Source organism: Myotis nattereri (assembly GCF_964212035.1).
Source record: "Myotis nattereri genome assembly, chromosome: 3".
Classification (NCBI taxonomy): Eukaryota; Metazoa; Chordata; class Mammalia; order Chiroptera; family Vespertilionidae; genus Myotis; species Myotis nattereri.
In genome coordinates, this window is record NC_138077.1 from 206136489 (window position 1) to 206155153 (window position 18665).

The following is an 18665-nucleotide window of genomic DNA, read 5'->3' on the forward strand; positions in this document are numbered from 1 at the left end:
CGCGTTGGCTGGTTGTGCTTCGTCCTGCCTGCCACCAGCTCTCCTCACCAGCTGCCACTCGCTGCTTTGCCAAAGCCAGGGCTCCAGGCCCCGTGGGGATGGGGACGAGGGCTTATGGAGCCATGAGGTACACCTGGGCCCAAGTCCCAGCCAAGTTAGCATCGCCTGCATGTCCTTGGGCAAATGAGCCTCAGGCCCTCCCGGTGTGGCTCAATGGTTGAGCTTGGACATACATATGAACCTGGAGGTCACAATTCAATTCCTGGGCAGGGCATATGCCCTCATTGTGGGCTGGATCCCCAGTGTGGGGCATGCAGGAGGCAGCCGATCAATGATTCTCCCTCATCATTGATGTTTCTATCTCCCTCTCCCTTCCTCTCTGAAATCAATAAAAAATGTATTAAAAACAAAACAACAAACAACTGTGTGCCTCAGTTCCCCAGTTTATGAAATGGGACTCATCCTTGGCAGCCATATCTGAAGAACCAGCTAATCGATAAACTAGGGCTTACGTAGCACGTGGCGGGAATCCCCTATCCTGGGATTCCTCCTGTTACCTCCCCAGCCCCTTATAATCAGCCCCTAGGCCATCCTCTTAGAACTCGCTTGGGAAAGCCTGTTGGTTCCAGCTTATCCAGCCTCGGTCCTGAGCTGCGGGGGGGGGGGGGGGGGGGGGGGGGGAGGGAGTCGAGGAAACGAAGAGGCCTTTCCTCCTTCCGGCTGGGGGTTTCCACCCCAGTGAAGTTTAATTAAATTCGACAAACATTTCCCGACACCTACTAGGTGCGGGGCGTGGTGCCAGGTGCTCGCGGTGGGCGCCCAGCGATGAAGCAGACACCACGAGGAGGAGCTCACCGGCAGGCGGGGGCGACAGCCGCCTGGCAACTCTATTTTAAGGTCTAGGGAAAGGGAGCCAGGTAGGAGCCATTCATTCATTGGGGCAGCCGCCGCGTGCTGTCAGCGGGGGAAGCAGAGGAACGGGAGACAATGGGAGAACAATAGGCGGAGAATTGTAATTAAGTGTAAGATGGGATGAAACAGATGGTAAGTGGGGTAGGAACTCCGAGGGGGAAGAACGCATCCGAACACTCCAATTACCCAGGAGTCGCAGATTCCACAATCTAATGTTTCTCGAACTACCCTGAAAACCTGGATCCGACAGCAAGCGCCCGCAGCGAGCGGCTCAGGCTTATGAGCCAGGAAGCCCTTCCGAGCCCTTGCCTGTGTTCATTCATTTAATCCTCACCATTAGTCTAGGTCACAGCGGTTCTCAACCTGCGGGTCGCGACCCCTTTGGCCGTCGAACGATCCTTTCACAGGGGTCGCCTAAGACCATCCTGCATATCAGATATTTACATGACGATTCATAACAGTAGCAACATGACAGTTATGAAGTAGCAACGAAAATAATGTTATGGTTGGGTCACAACATGTGGAACGGTATTTAAAGGGCCAGAAGGTTGAGAACCACTGGTCTAGGAGGTGAGGTTATGTATTCCCATTTACAGATGAGAAAACGAAAGAGCTAAGCAACCTCCTGGGCTCAGGGAGTCAGGATTCGAACCCGAGGGCCCCAGCTCCAGAGCCTAAACTCGGACGCGAAGCTGTGCTGCCAGACCTTCGGGAAGAAGGGAGGAGCTCAGACCCACTGGCACCTGAGCCCCAAGTACGCCTGTTCGCCGCCGGGAACACGCATTCCCCGGGGCACATCTCCGCTCCGTGGACTCCTTAAAACCGGCTCCCTTGAGAACTGCTCCTGAGGGTGGCTCTGCTTAACTCGTTTGCCCCAGAGATGAAGGGACCATGCCAGGTAGCGTCTGGCATAAGCTCTGGCACCGCTCCTGATGGCATATGTGAGGTGTAAGTACACCCCCCAAGATTCCCAGAGGCCCAGAGCTAGGCGGCGGGCACCTTCAAAATCACCCATTCGTCCTTCCTCGCTTTATGGAGCAAACAGGAAGCAGGCGCCTAGAACCTTCCTTGTAGGATGGCTTTGAGGAGTACCTGAGATGATGCCGACAAGACGCCTGGCACACAGGAAGCCCGCCAGGCAGGTCAGCAATGCTAACTCATATTATCTGTAATACCGGGAGGTCGTCTGGGGCAACGGATAAGAGTGTGAGCTCTAAACTCACTACCCAGGGTTCAGAGACCAGGGTACCACTCCCCGGCTGCGTGACCCTGGGCATGTTACCTAACCTCTCTGAGCCTCGACTTCCTTACCCGCAGAATGAACTCATAGGGCACCTGCGAGGATTCAGCGAAGTTGTGCCTGCAAGCGTTTTCACGGTGCACTCAACCCATGGCAGCTGCGTTTATTCGAAATATTATTTATGAACATGCTTTCTCGGGGGCTCCTTGCTAGCGGCTGGGAGAACAAACCTGGTCTCCCACGTTGGGGCACCCACAGTTCGCGATGAGGAGACTGGAGAATGCCCGGCCTGGCCCTGTTCAATACAGTCATCACCCACCCCGTGTGGCTCCTGAGCACTCAGATGCGGCCTTTTCAAGTTCATATGGGCCGTAAGGGCAAAATACGCACAGAATTTTGAAGACAGTTTTAAAAAGGATGTTAAATACGTTATGAATATTTTATATTGGGTACCTGTTGAAATAACATCTGGGCTATGTTGAACTTGGTAAACAGATTACTGAAAATAATTTCACCTTTACAGCTTTTCTCAGTGTGGTTATTGGAAAGCTTACAACCACAGATGTGGCTGGCGCTGTATTTCTAGTGCACGGCGCTGGGTCAGACCTTCCATTTACAGGTCAGCAAACTGAGGTCAGAGAGAGGGAGAGATCCGCCTGTGGTCACACTGTAAGTCCATGGCCAAGCCTGGACTGGCCCCTGGTGTGGCAAATGCAGGCCAGGGTTCTTTGCACAGCACTGGTGTGCCCCCCCTCCCCCAAGACACACATGCACACACACACACACACACACACACATCTGCGTGCACACACATCCCCATTCTGGAGATCTGCACCCAAGTCACGCACGCCACCCACACAGACCCTGATTGGGAGCCGTGTTCCCGTCCCTCGTTATATTTCTGAGCAGGTGTTAGCAATATGTACAGTTAATCAAGCTCATAAGACAATAACAGATTTCAGTTGTATGGACGATGACACAGCAGGGCTGCTAATATCAGCATGGACAGCCTGGGCTCCCCACACTCTGCCCGTCAATGTAGTCCTCAGGCACTGTGTCCTAGAAACATGTCGCTCAGCATCTCGCCTGGCAGGGCTCTGAGGGCCGGCAGTCAGGGGCTGCTGACACTTGGGGCTCCCTGACTGCTGATGGACGCTCCCCCATCACTATCAGCCTCTCCCCTCCCTCCTTTCTTCCCCTTCCTTTGATTACGAACAGCACTCTTTCCCCCACAACCCACTGCTTTGTAGGATTGTCGTCTGCAGCCTTCCTTCACTCTTAGTCTTCCCAACTATATCCCATCCCCACCTTCATCCTCACCTCCATCCTCACCTCCATCCCCTCCCCCTTTCCAGCCCTATCTCCACTGCCATTCCCTTCCCCATCCCTATCTCTACCTCCAGCTCTATCCTCACCCCTAACTCAATCCTTATTTCCGTCTCCATCCCTTCCCCAACCCCATCTCCATTTTCATCTCCATCCCATCCCTGTTACAACCTCTGATCAAGGTCAAAATGAGCAGCCCCCTCACATGCCTGTCCTGGGATAGGTTCCTTGGCCCCAGAGGTGCGTCCAGTCAAAGGCAGATGGCCAGCTGCAGGCACCAGCCACTTCTTGGACAAGAATAATCCTGAGTTCCAAGCCGGGCTCTGGGATGAGCGTATAAAGCAGAGCTGCCTGGTGCTCTGGGCAAAGAGTCACCAACCAAGGCCCCCGGCTCACTAATGTCCCCCCAGCTCTTCTGCGACAGTGTCCAACACCCCACTGTGAGTGCCTCGTTCCTGGGGGCTCGAGCCTGCTCCCCGGACATGTCTGTGCTAGAACAAGGCTCTCTTGGGGGTGTGTCCCGTGCACCTGAGATGACCCTCCTCATGTGAAGAGACACTGAGCTGGCATATATGACTTGGGGTGGGGGAGGGTAAAGAACCTGGACATGGGCAGAGCTTCAGGTTTACCTACCACACCTGGGGGCATTCTCGCACTGTCAACCCCAGTCCTGGGCAGTAGGGTGACACCCCCAGCCCCCCAATTCTACAAGTCCACCATCATGGTCAAACAGAGGCCACTGCCACAAACTCCCCTGACTCCACTGACTCCGAGTCAAGCCAGCGGCCTTCCCAGTTTATTTTTGTCTTCACCTTAAGCAAAGAGGACTGACAGCTGCCAGATGTGTCTCTGATTTAATCTTGTATCGGGAAAGGTAACAGGCTTTGCATCCGACCGACCCAGCCACGTGTCACAGCTCGCCCCCGCGTGTCTGATCCTTGGCCACCGGGGGAGGCAGGCGCTGATGTCTTAGAGTCCATGGTTGAGACAGACGCCGTGAGGTAATGGCCGGGTGATCAGGTTTATGAAATTAACGCTGAGCTATCACCTGCCTTTCTCCTGAAAGCGGACATTTGTATGGGCCGTCATAATTCACTTTGGGGATAAAGCGATGGCTCTCGGCTCTGTGAATCCGAGCCTTTGCAAATTGGGAATGCCAAACCTGGTCTCCCCTAGACCCTGGCATTCCTGGGAGGAGCAGCCTGCCCCATGCCCGTGTGTAACTGCATCCACTAGAGTTAAATTCTCTTCCCACCATGAGGTCCACCCCCACCCACTCCCGCTGGGGCCTGGCTCTAAGGTTCCAGCCCAGGCTTTGCTACCAACCTCCCACTGAGAATTTGGGCAAATCAACTGAGCCCTTCCCCAGGTGTCAGTCTTCTCAGCTATCAAATGGGTTCAATAAAACATACCCTGCCGACCTTTCATCTCCGGGAACTGTTGAGAGGAGAAGCAAACGAGGAAATGAACAGAAGCCCCTGTAAGGACAGCAAAGTGCTGCGCAAACACAAAGAGACTATTTATGTTACCGCTTCGCGTGCCCCTACCCACCCCTGGGCTGAGAGGCACGTCTGGGGGAGTTTCGTCCCCTCCCTGGAACGGCCATTGTCTGGAGGAAGGGCTAATCTGTCCTATTCCTTGGGTACCACTTTATGGTGGTGCTGAGCACACTTCTGCTCTGAGTGCCATTTATCATGGGGTGGTAATCAATTAGGTTTGGAGGAGGGGCGGGGAAGGGAAAAGACAAGTTCAAAATTATATTATTTGCAAAAATCCATTCTTTCCTCTCAGCATGCCTGCTCTATTGACTGCCTTCCTTTTCAATCAGCTCCTAGTCATTACACCATATTTCAAAGAAGAAAAAAGAACACCACCCTCTTAATATAAGTGTCCATGAATATAAATGTGCCTCCATGTTCCCTGGGTTCATTTCTTCCTGTTTTTTATTTCGGGTCCCGCATCTCAGTTTTGCTTTTCCACCCTCTCTTCCCGTCTCTCTCTGCGTCTTTAAGATGCTGCTCAAAAGAGCACCTCGTCCAGGAAGCCTTCCCTGCTACAGCCACACGGAGCTGCCAAGGTTCCTTCCTTACCTGTTCGCCTCCCCCTGCACCTACCAGTCCTTCTGCTAGTAACTCTGCCACATCCTTTAGAGCCAGCATTTAGGTGTTGCCTCCTCCAGGCAGTCTTCCAGGACTTTGCCAGACTTATGTAGGGCTTATCTCCCAGGTTCTAGGAGCATCCTACTCTTGTCATACTCACAGGTGCTATCTGTCCTGGGTCCTGAAGGTTGGAACTTTGTCCTTCCTCAATAGCCTCAGAGCTAGTGCAGGCCCGCCACACAGGAATTCAATTTCAGTTCCTGTTTGTTTCCCTTCTTCTTTCATTTTTCCAGCACGGGCACGTATGCAGCCTGTGTGTGGAAGGAATCCCACAAGACCCTGCGTGCTGTGGGCCCCTTCCCCATATCTAGCCTTGTCTTGATCTTCCTCACATCACATGCTCCAAACACAATGAGATTCTTTGACGGGTCCCTGAACATCCTAAGATTGTTCCAACCCCAGGGCCTTTGCATCTGTTGCTTCCTCTGCCTGAAGTCCTTCATTCCGCTTTTTGCATGGCTGGGTCCTGTTTATCTTTCAAGTGTCACCCCACAACCTAAGTAAGCTAGGGTCCCTGTTATCGTCTGCCACAGCACTTTGTTATTTTTCACAGAGGCCGTCATAAAGGGTGTATAATTGCTTCATGCATTGGTCTGCACACTTGTCTTTTTCTCCGATGTCCCCGCACTAGGATGTAAGACCATGAGGGCAGAAGCTCTTTTTGTCTACGGTCGAATCCCAAGGCCTGAAACGCTGGAATTTACTCAGTAAATATTTGTCAGGTGAATAAGTGGAGGCATTGAGGGGAGGGACCCAGGGTCCTGCCCTCCAGTTTCCGCCCAGTTTGGAAGGACTGAAACCTCCGGCCCTCCAGGCCCCCGTCTCCGGCAGGAGCTGGAGGAGGCAGATCCCACAGTGGGGGTGCGACTCCAGCAAGAAAGAGAGAGAAAAATCACAACTCCTTGGTTTATGGGAAAATTAAATATTGAACTGAGTAATAACAGCAGCCAAGGGGAAAAAAACCTGACAAAAAGCCCCCAAATGGAGCCGCCATCAGTGACAAGAGAGATAAACGCAGCGTCTGTGCTTATATGGCTGCAACGGGCCCTTTACTGTGGCAGCTGCTGAGCGGGCCCGCCGCCCCTCCGGCTTGACAGCAGTGGGTAACCTTGTGCTGATGCAATGGCGGGGTGGGGACCTGGGGTCTAGGTCATTGCCAGTGCGGGTGGCGGCTGCCCAGGACCCTCTGTGCTAGATGGGGGCCTTTCTGAGTGGAGGGAGGGGGGTCACGAGGGAGCCCTGTGTCTGCGGGCATGATCCATCCATTGCCTCCCACTCCACGGGGAGCTGGCTGCAAGCACCCACTCACCTGCCTCACCCCTCCCCTGCCAGCTGTTGTGCGTTGGCAGCGGTGAAAGATAAAATTAACAGCCCAACCGAGGCTCTGGCTGACTGCTCCGGGGGAGCAGGGCGGGTGCTGGAGGGGGCGCAGCATGCTGTGCTAGGCAGGGAGTCAGTAAGGCTGGGCAGAGCAGGACTCCACTCAGGTTACTGCTGAAGAAATAAAACCCTGCGAGCATACACACACACACACACACACACACACACACACACACACACTCACCCTTAGGGGAGACCAGGCCGCAGGTTCTGTGAGGATCTGGATCCGTGTTCTAGACCTATTTTAGACTTTGATCTGGTGGCTCTCAAAGTGTGGCCCTGGGCCAGCAGCACCAGCCTTCCTTGGGAGCTGGTTAGGAATGCAAATTCTGGAGCCCCATTCCAGACCTGCTGAACCAGAAACCTCAACCTGGGGGTGAGGTGGGGTGGGGTCCAGCCACCCGGGTTTTAACAGGCCTTCCAGGAGATTCTAGTGCAAGTTCAGCATGTGAACCACTACCTTGACTTTGGAAAGATGCCATCGGCTCACCTCTGTATTGGAGATAGCAAGCCTCACTGGTGTTATGTGAACTAAGGGCTTGGTCCAGGGTAGGTGCTCAGTGAACAGTAGGGACATTATTACTGACTGGGAGGAGAAGGCTCAGGGAAGACAGACCTCTCTGATTCTCCAGGCCCCACTAAAGGGGCATAGGCAGAGCTCTCCAGAGACTCTCTGCATGATTGGGTCAAAGGACTTCAAATCCCCAAAGCCCCGCCCTCCCAGCCCGGCAACTTTCTGCTCACGCCTTCATTGGCTGTTTGTCAATGGTCCCAGTTTTCTGATTGGTCTCCTAGGCTGCCAGTCCCATATGCATCTACCCTGCACCTGGGGTTTGCTGGCTAGAGACTGACTACCTGTCTGTGGCCACCGCGTGAGGCCGGCCATTGTCGTTTATGTGGCAATAGAGCAAGTGTGTTCAGGCCCAGATGGGTGCCATTTCTGCAGAAATGAAATCTATGGGGTGTGACATGAATCCGTTTTAAATAGCAGCAAGGTTGGCTATTTGGGGGATGTTTCCAATGGATCCCAGAGGGATATGTTACACACATGGGTGATTTTACCAGGTGCTGTGCTTGTAGTTTTATGAAAGAAGCCTCCGGAAGCCTGCAGAAGCCTGGGAGGCCGGAGCAAGTGGAGAAGCATGTTCGAGACTTGGCAAGTGGCAGTGGCACCCAGGTCAAGTGCTCCCTGCTCAAGTTCAACTTCAGGGCTGCTAGATGTACCCTGCCCAACCCTCCAGAAAGCTTGAAGGCGCTGGCTGGACCCCACCCTCTGCCCCCAACCCCCCAACCTGGTAAACTTCTGTCCCGTCCAGCAGAACGGTGACCCCCTAAACACCGGGCCTTGATGTTCTGGGCTCAGAGCAGGACTTACCCCGGACCTTCCCCACCCCGGGCACAGGACACCTGGCCCCAAGGTCACTGCCCGTCTGCTCACAGGTGGTGTGAACCTTGGGCAGTTGCTAGCTTTCTGGGCCTCGCCCCTCGAGTGCCTGTCTCATGTGGGGCACTCATGAGGACTGAGTCCATGGCAGGGGCCACCTCTGCCAACCTCACAGCAGAGCCCCAACCCCTGCCCCCCGCCCCCAGCTCAGAGCCTCCCTTCCAGCAGGAGATTTCCCAGAGGGCTCTGCGGCCGGAGTGTTTCCTGTCCTGTCAGCATTTCAAGATTGATTTCCGAGTCAGAGGGCAAGTAAATCTTTCTTGCCGCTTATGTCTCATAAAGCAATTTCCAGGGGCGAGGAGAGGGTGGAGGGGAGGAGCCGCGGAGAAAGGGCTTTTGGGGGAGGAGTTCCTCACGCCAGGGATACTGGTTACTCTGATGGGCCCCAGCGCAGGGCAGCGGGAGGCACGCCCTCCCAGCCGACTGCCCAGGCCCATCAGAATAGTGACCCCAACTCCTGAGACTCCCCGTCAGGGAGATCTGGGACCTTCTCTGCTGACCAGCCTTGCGGTTTCACAGCTGGTCAGGAGGTCTTCCTCCTCTCTAACCTTGAACCCTCCGGCCCTCCCCGCACAGAGCAGTAGACTTGAGAACTGGAGAAGACCAGGAATCCCCCAGTCCAGCACCACAGAACCCTCCCCAGAGTGACCACCAGTAAGTGGAGAGGGTGATGAAGTCATCTCTCCACCCCTCACCCCCACCCTGACCCCTGCGTCCCTGGGGACCCAGTGGGTCCCACACTCAGGGTGCAGAGGAGGACACTCGCTGAGCAAATCCACCCCCCAATGACCCCTGCAAACATCAACTCAGCACCTTGCTTTCCTTCCCTGGAACCCGGAAACTTGTGCCTCTCTCTGTCTCCCCACCTTCCAGGGACGCCTCCAGGCAGACACTGGTCTTACATCCCGCGCATCCCCGGGCTCTGCATTCAGAGAGGGCAGCGGAGGCTCTCCATTCAGTCACTCACTAACCATGTGATCCTGGCCGAGTGGCTTCATCTCTCTGAGCCTCAGTGCCCTCCTCTGTGAAATGGGCATAACCACAGTCACTCTCCCACCGGCTGCCGTGAGCATTAGACACAAGAAGGCTCCCCTAGAACTAAGTACTGTGCCTGACACATGATGAGTGCCTGATCGGAACTAGCTTTTTGTTATTAAGAGTGTCACTGTTATTAAAATTGTTATTAAGATTGTCATTCCTAGGGAGTGACACAGGGCTGCCTCCTCATGCACGGATGGGGAAACTGAGTCCAGGGGTGCACGACTGCTGGCAGCAGAGACAGGACTGCTGACTCCCAGGCCAAGCCAACTTGGAGTGTGCTCTTGGTCTCAATTTCCCCTTTTGCACGTGAGGCAGTGGGATCCCTTGCGTCCCTCCCTAGAGTGTCTACAGGCAGCAGGCACGGTTGCCCTGTCCCTGCTCCCGGCTCCTGACACAGCTCTGTTCACACCTGTAGCCTCCGCCTCATGCCTGCTCCTGAAATGGCTGGGCCTGAGGCACTGACGTTTCAACAGCCACATATCACTTGTAATTAAGGGCCCCGTCCTGGGGAGGGGAGGCTCGCCTTCTGCCGGAGACACTAAATCCAGCTCCCAGCGGTGGAGAGGATAAAGCATAGCACTGACCTAACACTTGTCAAGGTTTAACGAGGCACCTGCAGGCCTGCTCTGGTGGGGCCGGGAGACTGGAGTGGGAAGGAGGTGAGGGGGGGGGGCAGCCCTGAACAGAAGGTGAGTCCTGGTCTCTGAGACACAGAAGGTCCAGGAGCTGGTGAGGGCCTTGGGGGCTGCCGACACCTGCCTAGACAATTCCAGGGAGCAGATGAACCTCCACGGCTCGGCTCAGCAGGGCACGACGGGCCATTCCACAAGGGGCAGTCTGGGTTTAAAAACCAGCCCTGCCACTCACTTGCTGTGTGACCTTGGGCGAGTGACTCAACCTTTCTGGGCCGCAGTTTTCTCACTTGTAAAAATAGAAATACGGACCTCCTAGAGGAGTGAGGACTAAATGAACATATTTAAAGTGCTTGGAGCAATGTGTGGTACCCAGTAACTACAAAACTCGCCACTATCATCCTGTGTCCTGGCTGTCCCATATTAAAGGAATCTCCCTCAGTCCTTCCCCCAGAGCAGGCACACAGTAGGTGCTGCTAAATATTGGTTGAATCAAGAACTTGTAAGCGTGATCAGATGGTCTTCCTCAGGAGGGGCTGGTCCACTCTGTGGCCCTGGGAACAATGCCTGTTGCTTATATGAACTGCCCGCTCCCTCCGGCCACAGCCTTGAGTCAGAGAGGTTCCAAATCACGCCCAAGTGCGCATGTGCTATGGAAGTCTGGTCTGCACCCCAACTGAGGGCCTCAGGTTCCCACGGAGGGAGAGTGGCAACCAGAGAACAGTCAGGTCATACTCTAGGCTTCTCTTTATTAGCAGACTCAGTTTTCTTTTCTGTAAAATGGGGCTACTGATCATGCTGATGGTCCTGGGAGGAGCAGTTGCTGGTGCAGCCCAAATATTCCCAGCTGTTGAGGGGATCCCTGTCTCTGGTTACGGTCCATCTGGCTGCCACATTGCCCCACGCCTGGAGAGGAACAGGGTCCCTCCCTCTTCCTGGCAGCCCCGTGCAGTGGGAGAATCGAGGGCTCTGGCTCCCAGCAGACCTGAGCTCAAATTGCAGCCCGCCCACTGCTGTGGGATGCCGGGCCTGCTCCCTGGCCTCTCTAAGCAGTCTGGAGTTTGCCCACTGTTGGTGCGGCAGCACAGGGAGGAGTGGTGGGCCTGTTGCTGAGGACACAGTGGGCATCGGTCAAGGGCATTCCTACTTTGCAGGGCTGTGTTCAGAGAGGGAGGGAAGGAAGATTCTAGAAGCTGTCCAGGAGGCAGTTAGCAACCTCGGGCCTTTGGGGCTGAAGCTGGGAAGTGGCCGTCCTTGGTAGATGACCCAGGTAGTTCCAAAGTGTTCCTCTGAGCGCCCAACCCATCTGTCTGGCCCCTCTCTGAACTGGCTCTCAGCCGGTGACCTCTGCTAGCTGGGGACCTGTGGGCAGGCAGGCGGGTAGAGTGGGCAGCCTGTCCCCAGGTCCCTGGCCAGGCCAGGCCCAGGCACTCAGCATGGCCATGCCCAGTCTGTAAAGATGCTCTTATGTCCAATTGGGAAGACCCTGGCCACTCCAGCCTCAGTCACGAGGCTGCAGCCCCCCTCTGGCAGCCCAACCCAGCCATCTGTCTCATGCCCCTTCTGCCCAGCCAGCTGCCCCCTCAGGAGCCCTGGTTGGTGAGGGGAGGCCTGCAGAGGTCCTCGGGACTGTACCCAATGGCCCCTCGTCAGTAGTCACCTCTGCCGAGTGAGATCACACCGTTTCATTGGCACCTTCTCAGGGGACTGTCTCCTGCCAGCTCCTGCCATGTCCTCCACATCTGCTCCCATCTTTTCAATTGGTCCCCATGTCCTCCGGCTTCTGTCTGGGAACACCTGGCATGTTCCGCCTCTATTGCCTGAGCCCCGGGCTGGCTCCTGTCTCTCTCTAACTGCCCGCCCCACCCCGGCCTTTCTCTCCGCACCATCTCTCTTACAACAGCTCTGCGAAGCACGAACCTTCATTCCCCCCCAGTTTCCAGATGAGGAAACGGAAGCTTGGGGAGGAAGAGGCACAGCAAGACTGTAGAGGAGGTGTGGGGGGACTCAGGGCTGCTGCTCCATGGCCAGGGTGGGAGTACAGAGGGGTCCGCCTGGTGTAGAGGTCTCCCACTGGGCCCTTCCTGCAGCTTGGCACCCATTCTGAGGCCGGCTGTCCCTGACAGGGTGAAGGTTAGGGCAGAACGGGTGGGAAGGAAGAACAGATACCCTTTTTGTGAGCTCACTGAGAGCTGGGGACACAGGCCTTCACCTCTCGTGCCCCAACAGGGAGGGTTGACTGTAAACCCTCCTCCTCCCCACTTAGTAAATAGAGAAACTGAGGCTCAGGGGGCTTATCAACCTGCCAGTGTGCTCAATGGTCAGGTCCAGAGGCTCTGGAGCCCCCCTGCCTGGGTTGGAACCCTGACCCTATCCTCACTGGACCTGTGCCCTTGGGCACGTTTGTTAACATCCCTGTTTTCACACTGCAAACAGGGAAGGTGGCAGCAGGCCCTACCTTAGAGGGCTGCTATGACAATTAAATGTGTTGACAGGTGCAAAATAGAACTGTGCCTGGTGGACAGTCAATGTGCAATAAACATTTGCCTCTTTTTATTACTGGTCGTAGCAAACGGGGTTTAAAATTCATGGCTGAATGCAAGGTTCAGACCCTGAACCACTCCTCAACTCTCCAAGGAAGTGCTGTGTCCAGCCAACTGCCCTGGGTGGAGGGACAAGTCTTCACGTGGCCACTACCGCCTGCCTTCCAGCGTGGGAGAGCCGGGGCATCTGCTGCCAGCACCCAGGGTGGGTGGGAAGGAGGGCAGGAGGGAAGAGGGCTCAAAGGTGGGCCTGCCCAGCCTGTTGCTGGGGGGTGGGGAGGGGTGGGGCAAGGGGGCCTGGTCCTCAGGACCCAGGGGCTCCTGGGGTGGGAGGTGGCGCTTGCACCCTCTGCCCCTCAGTGCCCTGGGCTCCTCTGCAGCTGAGGCCTGGGTCCTAACCTGCCCAGTCCTCCTCCTCCTGACAGGCTCTCTGGAGCCAATGGCCACTACAGTCGCCTGGGCAAGTTCACGTAATTAGTTGGAGCCCAGCAGGGGGCTCAAGTGCTTAGGCTCCCAGACAGGGGAGTGAGCTGATCATTTCCCACCCAGCAGGCGTCCTGGGCTCTGAGGACGGCTGGTGGTGGCTCTCAATCTTGCCTCCCAGCAACCCTGCCTTCGGACCCCTAGGGATTCTCATTCAAGCCACCTCCCTCCAGGGACCCCACCTGCCCCCTGGATGGCCACGTGCACCTGCAACCGCTGGTTCTGCCTAGGAGACTCACATCCCCCAAGCTGCCCTGCGTTCAGGCAGGCTCCTTGGAAGGGCGGCCTGCAATGGAAGCCCCTTTCCCACCGGCACCCTTCAGAGACTCAGTTGTGTCCCTTCCGCTTCGCTCAGGCCTGTGGGAGCACCACCAGCCCTTGGAAGGGGCGCAGGGTCTACCCTGAGCCCTCAGCTCTCCCCACCCCACAGGAGCCATAGACATCTCTGCTTCCCCAGTCAAGAGGGGTCCTCAACCCTCCATTCACTGGTTCTGGGAATGGGCTCCTTTTTCTAGAGAGGAGCACTGGGCTGGGAGTCCAGAGACTCGAAGTCAAGAATCCGGTCTTCGAAAGCAGGTCTCTGGAAATCCTAGGTTTTGGCTTGGCCTCATGAAAGTGGGCTCAGCCTGCCAGCCCCCTCCCCTCTCCGCAGCCTGGGTCTCCCTCTGGGAGCGCTCACCAGCCCCAGGGCGAGATTCTTGCAATGGGGGAGCTGGAGGGACTGCTGCAGGGGGACCTCTTGTGGACTCCTTGGCCACAGGCGCACCGCAGGGGAGCGACCGGCCAGACTGGAGGAGGCCAGATGGCTTTAGAAAGCAGCAGAAGTGCATAAAGATGGGCATGCAGATCAAGGGAATAGAACAGAGAGTCCAGAAATAAGCCCTCACATTCACAGTCCATTGCCTCTCAGCAAGGATGCCAAGACATTCCAACAGGGACCAAGATCCTGTTCCCATACTGGTGCTGGGACCATCGGATATCCACCTGCAGCTCAGAGAGGTCGCTCCTCTCTCAGCCACGCACAGAAACGAGCTCGAGATAGGTCACCAACCTCAATGCGGGAGTGCAGACTGCAAAGACCGCTGGCAGGACATCAGGAGTAAATCGTGACCTTGGGTCCTAAAACGCCTCCTTAGATAGACCATCAAACGCACAAACAAAGGAATACATAAACTGGACTTCATCAAAGTGAAAACCATTTTCCCTTAAAGGACACCATCAAGAAAGTGAGATGATAACTCGAGATGGGGTGAAATGTATGCAAATTATAATCTGATGAAGAGGCGCTTATATCTGGAATAAAAAACTCTTGCAGCTTAATGATAAAAAGACAAATAACTGAACCGAAAATGAGCAAAGGATCTGGAAACATTTCTCCAAAGCAGATATCCAAATGGCCAAGAAGCACATGAAAAGTCGCTCAACGTCATTAGCCATCGGGGAAATGCAAATCAAAATGCCACTTTGCAAGGAAATTAAAAATATATGTTGACGCAAAATCTTGAACATGAATGCTCAGAGCACAACTATTCACAATAGCCCCAGAGTGGAAACAGCCCCCGGCCATCGGTTGGTGAATGGATAAATAGAAGGTCGTCTGACATACGGAGACTATTCCTCAGCCTCGGACAGGAATGAAGTGATACACGCTCCAGTATGGGCGCACCTCGAGGACATTATACGAAGTGATAGAAGTCACAAAAGATCACACATTGTGTAACCCCATGAACATGAAATGTCCAGGCAAATCCACAGAGGCCGAGAGCAGGTTAGTGTTTGCCTAGGACTGGGGGGAGTGGGAGGGGAGATGGGGTGGAGGGCAACGGCTAATGGGTACAGGGCTTCTTTGGGGCAATGAAAACCTTCTAAAAGTGGTTGCTGGATATGCTGAATATGCTGAAAACCACTGGGTTGTATACTCCAAATGACTGGAGTATGTGAATTCTATCTCAATAAAACAAGTTATTTTTAAAAAGAAAACATGGTGGGGGTGGGGGGGGGGGGGAAGCACCAGATAAAATTCCAGTTTTTTAAAAAATGCCCTAGCTCAGTGGTTCTCAACCTTCTGGCCCTTTAAATACAGTTCCTCATGTTGTGACCCAACCATAAAATTATTTTTGTTGCTACTTCATCACTGTCATGTTGCTACTGTTATGAATCATCATGTAAATATCTGGTATGCAGGATGGTCTTAGGCGACCCCCGTGAAAGGGTCGTTCGACCGCCAAAGGGGTCGCGACCCACAGGTTGAGAACCGCTGTGGGCCTAGCTGGTTTGGCTCAATGGATAAAACGGTGGCCTACGGACTGAAGGGTCCTGGGTTCGATTCCAGTCAAGGGCACATGCCCGGGTTGCAGGCTCGATCCCCAATAGGGGTGTGCAGGAGGCAGCTGATCAATGATTCTCTCTTATCATTGGTGTTTCTATCTCTCTCTCCCTCCCTTCCTCTCTGAAATCAATTTTTTAAAAAATCAGTAAAATACCCTGGGAAAATCCCAGCTGTGCAGAGTTCATAACAACTGTTTCCAGGGTGGGCGCTGTGTCCCCTGGCCCCAGGGCTGGGAAGCATATGGTGTGCTTCGGTGCCACTGCAGCCTCAGGTTCCAAAATTTTACCTTCATGTGCCAACCTCACTTGGAAGCCTGCAGAAGAGAGGCAGGAATCCTGAGATGGGAGATTTTACTAATGCCGATCGATACTTTGCGACTTCCGGTAGAGCAGAGAGGTGACGTGTGGTTGAGGCACTACCCCTGCCCTGCCACCGGCGCCGGGGTGGCCTAGGCAGGCGGTAGCACCTCTGGGCTTCCTTATCTGGCGAAGGGGGAATGGTGTGCCCACCTAATGGAGCTGTTGTGCCGGCTCATTAAGCTAACTTATGAGGAGCTTAGCACAGTGCCTGGCGTATTAGTAAATGCTCAATGGAGGGAGACCCCTGTGGCTGGGAGCAGCGAGTGTGGGATTCAGAGTCAGACAGCGGCGACTCCTGCTTGGCTCCCTCCTGGCCCAGTTCCTGGTGTTGGCTGAATTGTTTCCCCCAGAAAAGATTTGTCGAAGCCCTAACCCCCAGTGCCTGTCGCGTGACCTGACTTGGAAGTAGGGTCTTTGGAGATGTAACCACGCTCAGAGGGGCCTATTCTAATGTTTTCACAGAAAAGACATTCTGATCTCGTCTTTCCTAGAAAGGACATTCAATACCAGACTGTCCTTGCCACAAGTGGAAACCTACCTGGATTTGGACTCAGGGCTGCTGGACTCCTGGTCCAGTGCTCCTTTCAGAGGGATTGAGAGGGGCCCTGGGTCGCAGAGGATGCGAGAAGGGGCACACCCATGGGGACTGGGGCACGGCTCTGTGTCCTCCCAGACTCCTACAGGCCCGACGGAAAAGGAGCCTCACCCGACTGTCTGAGTTTTGGAAAGCCAAGTGCTCCTAGGGAGGCCTCAGTCTTACCCAGGTGAGGTCCCCTCTCTCTCCATTCTGCACCCCACCTCCCACCGCCCATCGCTTTCTGGCAGTTGAGTGACTAAAGGTAGGGATGGTTCCCTTGGGAGTTCAGAGTTGCTCGGCTCTCGGCAGACCTGGTGGGACTGTCACTCACGTGGGTGAGCCCCGGGAACTTCCAGAGCCTCTGCTCCCTCATGGGTAAAACGGAGGTGACCATGCCTGCCTCCAAGGGCTCTCGTGAAGGTCACACGGTTAACTGTGGGCTGACATTCAGCACCCAGTGCTGGGCACGCAGACCGTGTTTGGCGGGACGTGGCCTTGAGTGTCAGCTGTGGGTTGGAAGAGCCCCTCGGTGGTGACAGCTCGGCCCCGTGACGGTGGCCGAGAAGCCCTGTGCTTCGGTCTTCTGGTGGCACAGGGTGGGGCTGTCTGGGCCTCGCCAGGTTTAATTGATTGTAACATCGCACCCTGAACATGCTCTCCCGCATGCCCTGCACCCCAAGAAGAGCCTTGGCCATGCTCCTGTGACTGTGTGTAATGCGTTCACGGAGCCCAGCATGCAGCTTTGAAATTGGCTTACGATTTATCTGCAGCTCGGATAAAAACATTTTAATGACAGCGTGCGGCACGAACCCTCGGTGTCCCCCACGGGCTCCCAAATGTCTTTCCCCAAAACATAGCAGGGCTGTTATAGCCGTGAAATTACAGCCACTCTCGAATTTTGATCTCTACCCAGAGGCCTCTGGAAACAGCGTGTTAGGATGTGCCGGATGCACGCTAGGCGAGGGCAGGCTGGGAAGCCCGGCTCTGCAGCAGAACTGCTCGGAGCTGACAATGCAGGTGGGGCCCTGGGCTGTGCCTGGCTCCCCATCTCCCCACTGTCCTGGGGAGCTTCCCTTTGACCCCAAATTAGCCAGGGGCGGGGCCATCTTGCCCCACTGTTGGCTGCCATGGTCCTTAGGATCCCCCGGGGCACAAAGGAGACCCCACTCGCTAGGAGGTAGGGTGTGTGTGTGTGTGTGTGTGTGTGTGTGTGTGTGTGAGAGAGAGAGAGACACGTGATGTCACCGACAGGCCAAAACAATGAGGAGAGTTTAATGTTTGAAACCTGCCTTGACATATATTTAGGAGCCATGGAGGTAGAGGAGAGGGTGGCACAACTTTTCTCCTAATTGTGCCTGATTTTTGCTAACATGATTATGATTGGCTGATTCTGTAAAGAGACACTATTTATTGAATGCTGGAAATTGGCCTGAGCTCAGAGCATTCTGTGCTGTGGATTATCTCATTTAATCCTCCCACCCTTGGCCAAGCCACTCCATTCTCTGAGCCCCGGCCTGTGCAATGGGCACAGTACAGTGCCTGCCTCGCAGCTGGCGTGGCCGCTGGATTATAGGAGGTCTGTACAGAAACCCCCTCATGCTGCACCCCCCTCCCCTCCCCCTCCCAGCCCTCCCCTCCCCCTCCCAGCTGGTGCTGAGCCAGGAGGCCATGCCTCCTCCTGCCCTGCTGGAGGCCAGAGCACTCCACCTGCTGCCATCATGGGAATCAATGTCCTCCTGGAGGTCTGGCCTTTGGAGGTTTTCAATTTCCCCTGAAGCCGCGGCTTTCCACGGTGCCTTTATGCTTCCATTGACTGCCCGACCTGCAAGCTTTGTTTCCCTGATAAATACCATTTGATAAGAAAATGGGGGGCACTGGAGCCCGGAGCTGAGACCTAGACCCTAGCGTTCTGGAGGCAGGACATCCGTGCTGAAGGGGCTTTGGCCACCACTGGGCGCGAGGCCCTTGTTTTTACAGATGGGGATACTGAGTGTGGGGGGGCACAGGCAGCCAGAGACAGGCCTGAGCATTAGCACCCCCACTTCGCGAATTAGAAATGGAGGCACAGAGCCAGGCCCAGGACCAGGAGCCCCTACACGCAGTCCAGTGCGCTTTCTACTTCGTCCCTTGATGCGCAAAGGCTTGGGAGGTCCAGGGAGGGGCACGCAGCCGGGTCAGAATCATTCCTTCTGCAGCAGGTGTGCGTCCCGCTGAGACGATGTCTCAGACCCCCTGGAGGC

General features: G+C 55.2%; 1 protein-coding gene across 1 annotated transcript in view; it reads right to left on the reverse strand.

Annotated features, from left to right (window-relative positions):
- The window catches only part of IGSF21 (immunoglobin superfamily member 21), a 211172-nt gene that overhangs the window by 9444 nt on the left and 183063 nt on the right, over positions 1-18665 (reverse strand). The gene's annotated exons all lie outside the window — the stretch shown is intronic.